Raw genomic sequence first — 8,266 nt, forward strand, 5'->3', positions numbered from 1 at the left:
TCAGGCTCAGTTTTAGCAAAATGCATTTTAAACCCAAATAATTATTTTATAGTATAAATATATATATATATATATTTATAGTATAAATTTTGGTTCGGTTTTATTTTCAAGTTTTACAAAATCTCATACTTTATTCACTTTGGTCGCATTTAGTTGTGAGTTCAACGTCCTAGTCTCTTTGGTTGACCGTCCACTTGCTCGCGGGGTGTTGACTTGTTGGGATTAACTTTTACGAAGTTCTGTAACTTTGAGTATGATTTTATGGTGAAAAAGTCTTCTTTGGTTGACCGAGATATACAAGGTGGAAAGTGAAAACTAGTAGATCACGTGTTTCACAAAAATTATTTGTAAGAGCATCTCCAACAGTAATGTCTGGAAGAATGTTTCAAGATTAAAAAAATAGAAAATAATACTCCCTCCGTTTCAAAATATAAGACGTTTTGGAGAAACTGTTTTGTTTCAAAATATAAGTCGTTTTCAAGTTTCTATGCAAATTATATATTACTTTAATATTTTATGATTATTTTTATTATGCAGTTTCTTTTATGATTGGCTGAACTTTTAAAAAATATATCTTATTAATCGGCGTGCTTTTAACTAAAACGCCTTATATTTTGAAACGGAGGGAGTATAAAAGTAGGAGAGAGTGGAGACACAGTTTCTCCACTTGTCATTTTATTATTGGCCAAATTCTTTTTTTATAATTTATAATTTAAATAAATAACTTATTTATTCTAAATTGGTTAAAATAATATTTTTGAGACACCTACATGGATGGAGATGCTCTAATGTGTTCACTAGAAATATTCATTATCTCACCTAATTATTTTTTTACCGCCTTTGTCTGTTAATTTGTGTACACACCGTTTACAATCACAGTGGCCGTAACTCGTAAGTAATTATCAAATATATACATGCACTTGTTTTCGTAAACTCCAACCAAAACAAAAATTGTTTTAACATTTAATTTCTTTTTGTCAATCAATCTATCCAGTTTTAATCTATATAGTAACATAACAACTTTATTAGTACACACCATTAGCTAGCCTATATGTTCAGAACGTTTTTAAAAAATTCCTTAACTTTTATTTACTAATTTTATTTTTAACTTTTTGTCAGAATAATTATAATATAAAAATCCTATTGTAGCCGTTAAACTTGGACTCTCACCAGTTTGTTTGTTATATGTTTAATATTCATGCGTTGTAAAATGAATCAATTAGACAACATTCTTTATTTATTAGTATGCTATTGATTATAATTAATGGTATAAACTAAAGGTAGATATGTGAATATGTCATCAAATTAATGGAATCCTATTCAACGATTTAAAAATTTTACAAAAAGAAATCAACATAAAAATTATTGGCATACACGCATATAAAAAGTAGAAAATTAAGGTTGTATGACATATGCCGTGGTCTTTTTCATAAAGCGAAAATATGGGACAAAAGGGTTTATATTTTTCTATCTAATTATGTCTTTCATCACCTCAACGAGCCATCTTCTCTAGACTTGGCTTCGTTTTCCTAAGAAGATTCAACTTTTGGTACATATTTTTCGAAACATAAATCTTACCATAAAAATGAAAAGTAGAAATGAGTACATCTCAAAACATGATTGACTTATTTAATGAACGGAAAAAAATATATACTCACTTAATAACATCTGATCAAATTTGAATATACCGTTATGACTAATCCAACTGGTTTGGTCCATCCACAATCTCTAGTTCTATTGGATTAATAATTATTTTCGAGAATGAATTTTTTTTGTTTACCATCCTTCTAATCACAACCGACATATATAAGCTTTGAAAGTTAAAATTTAGTGAAAAGCCTATATCATATGCAACACGAAGACGCTAATTCACCATTTTTCTTTTGTTAAACTAAAACAGAAAAATTATTTTTACCTTAATCGTTATAAGAATCGTTTTACGGAATGGGGTTTGTTTTTGACCCGTTACTCTTTGCATATGAACCACTAAAATCCATAAACTAGTCTTTAACAAAAAAAAAAAAATCCATAAACTAGCGTAAAGTCAACTGAAGTTCATATCGACATAATTTCATTTCATTTATCCTAATATTTACAAAAGTCAAAATATTACTTTTTGTGGTCAACCCACAAATGAGTTTTTAACCTCATTAATCATTATCGTGAAAAATAAAGATCTCATTATTGAGGAGGTTTTGTCTTTGATATATTCAGAACATGGTCGGTGACTTGATGCTATACTAGCTACTAGTAGTAGTTAGTTAAAGAAAATAATGTGTGCCAAAAAAAAAAAAAAAAGTTAAAGAAAATAATAATGCTTCACATACCATTACTAAAAAATACAGGTTCACTTATTTGATTACTCATTATATATAATCTTAAGTGGTGAAATTAGAATATTCGGTTTTAGATATAAAAACAATTGGTGATAAAATCTTATATTCTTTCTTCCGTGAAATCATTTATATCCACCGATCGACCGAGCAACAAAGAGTTAAAACCAAAAAGGTTGGTTCAAGTGGGATTCACACATTACAAGATTCAATGGATTTAGGATTTTATCCGAAACAGAGCAATTATTTTGTGTAAGTAGACAAGTACACGTGGCTACGAATGATTGGAAGTTAATTTATGTAAAAATGACAGATCCTTAAAAAAAGCCATTTAGATATTAGATTCTCTTCTTGTTCGTAACAACAGGTAACCGTCCCGTTAGATTAGGTGAAGTGCCCTCGCCACCACCACTTGTTCTTCCTCTCACTAACACTCATCACGACATCCAATGCCAAATTCACGCCGGTTATTTACAAATAATAATCTCACGGCGTTAGAATCTACAAAATCGAGTTAATAATACTCAATAGTCAAAAGGCCTATCTATGTATTTTTCTTTACTGATAGGACCGTTGAAAAGGAGTTGTGACCTTTTTGGTATCAATTGGTTAAAGCTTATTTCGTAATCGGAAATGGACACATGCGCCTCCTAATTTTGACAATTAGAGATATTTCCCAAAAAAGGTTACGTATTTAGGATTTAACGGAAAAAAGACATGCATTATATATAGCAAATTAAGATGGAATGTATACTTTTCAAAGTAAGAGAACAGACTCTCAAGTTTTTGCTTCATAAAACTGCTACTTCCATCTACCCCTAAAGCTTCACTTATAGTAATTTTTTTTATTGAGTTTCTTGTTTTTCGCTTTTAAAGGTATTTTGATCATAAACATTGTATCCGTTTCTTTATTTCACTCGAAAACCTTTTAGAAAAAAAACTATATTGGCCTTGTGATTCCAAACAAATATTAAATATTTAATTTGTTGTATGTAACGGCTAAAAATGTTAGGTCAAGTTCAACATGTTACTCTCCACAAGTTATCCAATAAAAAAGTCTATTTTGTTCTTTTATGCCATATGAATAATGGCATTTTTATAGAAAAAAGTACTAAGAATAGAGAAATCAAGTGTGAAAGGAAATGTATTTTAATTCAGTGACTTTAAATTTAAGGAATGTCTTTATAAGTAATGTTCATGTCACTTGACCAATATGGTTTCAAAGAAATAAATGCAATTTTTGAAAAATCTTCATAAACAAATCTATAATAACGGTTTTGGAATTTCTTGATCGAAGAGATTGGCTTTATTGAAAATTTTTACGTTCATTTTTTCTGAGCAGATATATTAGAAATAAAATAGACTAAATAAAAAATATATATATATGAAGGGGACAAGTAACTAACCTTTTTGGTTATCTCGAGTCGCAGGACGGCATGTGAGGCCGTACATGGTGCAGGATTTTCTGGGTACGTCTAAATATGTTTACTTTTTGAACTAATTTAAAGTAAACAGATATATCTGGATTTGTTGGACTGTTTATAGATATTTGAAAATTATCTTTTCAAAACTTCCTCTAAAATTTCTTTAAAAACATTACATGCGTTCAAGTACATATTTTCGATTCATTTTCAGATACGTTAAATTCAAGAATACATTAAATTCAAATACAGATTGGATCATCATATCGCCAGTTTATGAATGAGCTAGTTACCATATATCAGTTTGATGTCAAGTCAATGATGTAACCGATATACATGTGTGTTCTTCTTTATGACCGTACGTGCTAATAAGATTCTTACTCGAATTAATACGTCAAATATTGTGTGCTATATATTTTATATTTCCTTTTCATAGAAGACTATTTTTATGAAATTGCGACAGCATATATATAGAGGAAAAAATCCAAAAAAATTCTCATCTATTTTTTATTTGGACGTTTAATATCTATATTTTTTTTTTATTGAAAAAAATACACAAACTAATTAAAGCGAACAAATTAATACTCAAAAAATTAAATATTATTATTTTCATACATTTCAAAACAAAAATAAAATTCCAATTTTACACTTATCATCTTAGTCTCTATACTACTAAAAGAGAAGTACAAATGTACTTGGGTCGGGTTACAATTAAAAAAAAATTAAAAATGACCCGAAAACATCCTAAACGGATCTTTGAAACATAACTATAATTACAAAGTTTAAAAAATGTACAAATCGAAAAAAAACGACACTAAAACATTAATTACGAAAAAGCATTAATTAATTACCTAACAAAAAGGATAATTTCGTTCAAGAGTTTATGGAAATAAGATTATGCAAAATTAATTTTCTGAGATCTTAATAATATTTTTTCTGCACAAATATCTAATTTCTCGCCCAAACAATCTTACTTACTTTATTTACAAGTAAAATCTTAAAAAAACTCCATAATTCAAAATCGAATTATATATCAAATGTTAATCATATATTTTCTTGAGATCTTACTTCCTTTTTTTAAGTTTTCGCTAATCAAAACAATAAAACACACACAATATTAATAATCAAATCAAAAATAATTGTAAACGAATACTTTTCCCCGCGGTAGCACCGCGGGCTCTGACCTAGTTTTTTTATAAATTTTTAATCTAAATAGCTTTTGGTTATCTTTAAACCGGATCAAACCAGAATCAAAATCGGTTATCACCGGTTCACCACCACCAAAATTTGTTGTTGTCATGTTAAGCAACTCCAATGAGCTTTCTTAGTCCAACAAACCAGTTCTCAATCCCAGCTCCAGAGCTTTCCCAACACCATGTTCACCCACTCCACCGACTCTTTCCTTTGCAAATCCTTCTCTAAGAACAAGGAGAAGCTGGTGGGAACATGTGGCCATGGTTCTGCTCCTCATTGGGTTCCATCTCCACATGTTTCTCTCTGCCTCTCCACGTCCCTAGCTTATCAAAAGCAACACTAACGAAAAAGAAGAATACAATTAAACCAATTACACTAACGAATCTTCCCTAAAATTACAAAAATTCATTAAAAGACTCATTACACATAAACATGTAATTTGAGATTGAAACAGAGATTTGTCTACCCTCGTTGTATGCTCCTCTAATTTGCGATTGAAAATGAGATTTGTCTACTCTAATTTTCAGTTTCATTTAGATTTGCAAATTCTCTGCAAAATCAAAGTCTGAATTCATTCCAAACGGGATGATTCTCGATAAAAATGGGTGAAGAAGAAAAAGTTGTAATCGGGTGACGAAGTTATAATCTAAAATTCAAATAAAGTCGAAGCAAAAGCTCAATTTGGTTCTCTCTCTCAACCATCATGTCTCGCCGATGGATCTCATCGGAGTTGCTTAACACGACAACAACAAATTTTGGTGGTGGTGATAACCGGTTTTGATTCCGGTTTGTTTCGATTAAAAGAGAACCAAAAGCAATGTGGATTAAAAATTAAAACAAAATTCAGGTGATAAGGGTAAAATTGAAATTTTGTTTTTGTTTTGAAATAATAAGTATGAAAATAACAAGATTTAATTTTTTTGAGTATTAATGTGTACATTTTAATTAGTTTGTGTATTTTTTTTACAACAAAAAAAATACGTGTATTAAACATCCAAATAAAAAATAGATCATGATTTTTTTGGGTTTTTTCCCATATCTATATATACATTTTTGGATGACTTTTAGCAAATAAATCCTGGAGTTGGATCTTATTTACGGATGAATGCCATTGGCATTAATTATTTAAATTTGAAAAATATTAATTAAAGATATTACCAATACGATTTCGAGAATCATAAATTCATATCTTCCTTAATTTTCTGAGTCATTAATGTGATAATCTTTAGAAAATATTTCTCTGTAAAAAAAAAAAATCCACATTAATGAAGGCATTAAAATCGACACTAACAATTAAATTATTTAGATGTTCAATTATTTTAAGATTCTTATATCTTATTTGATATTTTTTTTTTAATATCTCATTCTTTAATTACTGCGTTTAAAATTTATTGGTTGTTACCTATTTTTTGGTGAAATTTATTGGTTGTTACTTAATAAGTAATTATGGTGCGTTTATTTTAGTTAATATCTAATTTAAAGGATTTGTTTTCTTTTATTATTAATAAATGAATAACATGTATAGAAATAAAAGATTTTTTTTGCGACTCCATAATAAAAATATTAAACTCTTATTTTCTACATTTCTTACACATAATATCCTCTTATTCAATAACAAAAAATATATATTACATATTTTTAAAAATATTTATAATATTTAAATTATATAAAAAATTTGTAATATTAATATTATTTCAACTCTATACAAATTTAATATATATGTATATATATCTTATGGGAACCATTTAAAAGAAATTTTTAAATTGACTTGAATTATATAGCTTTTAAATAAAAGTATTATTAAAAAGAAAAATAACTAAATAATGTTTAATTTCACGGGACGGGTAATATGATGGGACGAGTTTGGGTTGATATTTATAAAAGATCGTATACCACGGGTGAAATCCTAAAATTAACAATCAAAATAATCTATCAAACAAATTACATTTTGATTTTTTTAAGAAAATATAGCCCCGCGGGTTAAAATCTAGTATATACTACAAAACAGTTTTACATTGCCTTCACGATAGTGATATTCTTGGGAGTTCACGAATTTTATATATAACTAATGAAAAAATGTCAAATGGAGAAACTAGAGAGATACCTAAAACTATAGATATATTGCTTAACGATCTATATTTCTATTTAATAATACTAGAAAACCGTGGAATATATAAAATAAATCTTATGATAGAATTATAATGTATGAATTAATCATTATGGTAAAAAAATAACCCATAGATTTTCTTTCAAATATAAATTTGTAAAATCACGAAATGGCAACATTTACCATACAATTTTACAGTAATGAAGTTCTAAAATACAAAGATTATGTTAATTTTGAGGACTATTTCTAAGACCAATGATCTAATTGACAAGCGTGATTGCAAGCTCATAGTCCACGCTACCTTCTAGTAATCATTTAAATCAAATAATTTTCACGGTAATTACAGACTGTATTAGTTTTCTCTTTTCTCTATATGGGTTCCATGATTATATGTGACGTTAATCATAAAGATTATCTAGCGAGGTTCTGGAGTTGGACAAATAATCGGCTATACACGTTGTTACATAATAGAGTTTCATATTTAATGTTGTATATAGATTTATAGATATGTCTGTTTGCCAAAAAAAAAAAAAAAAAAAAAGATATATCTAATCTATAATGAAGTCAAGCTCTAGCATATATATACAAAATAACAAAATTGTATGCAGGTTGTAAAGTCGAAGACAAAATGAATAGAAGAATATACCAAGTCAAAATGAAGACTTCTAACATAAATGAAAGGGCAACTTTTGAAAAAAATGAATGGTTGCAAAAATTTGTACTAAAGAGGTCAACAAAATGGGTTTTCATTTTTCAGTCATGTACGTATGCGACTGTAAACTCCTTGATTATTTTTAGGACTAAGCTAGTAGTTATATGATATATGGCTATTCAGATGTTCTTTTATATATTGCCTCTTTTCTTTATATATGTGACAAGATAATTTTTAAATATGTTTGTAAGAGTCATTTAAGTCAACTAGATGATAATATATTGTATCTTATATAGTTATATTTTAAATTTTGGCAATTAATTTTGTAAGGTTCATTGAGCTGCAAAATTAAACACATAGTGAACTTATTTACTAGATAACCAAAACTATTAGCAAACTTGGTAAACAAATATTGTGGCAAACTGTAAAATAAATAAGTGATGTCTTTTTGTATTTTATTCAAATAAATAACATGATATACAATAATATACAATATATATATATCATGTATAGTATGTTACTGTATACAATAATATATATTTTAAATAATATACAAAAA

Source organism: Arabidopsis lyrata, assembly GCF_000004255.2.
Source record: "Arabidopsis lyrata subsp. lyrata unplaced genomic scaffold ARALYscaffold_7, whole genome shotgun sequence".
Classification (NCBI taxonomy): domain Eukaryota; kingdom Viridiplantae; phylum Streptophyta; class Magnoliopsida; order Brassicales; family Brassicaceae; genus Arabidopsis; species Arabidopsis lyrata.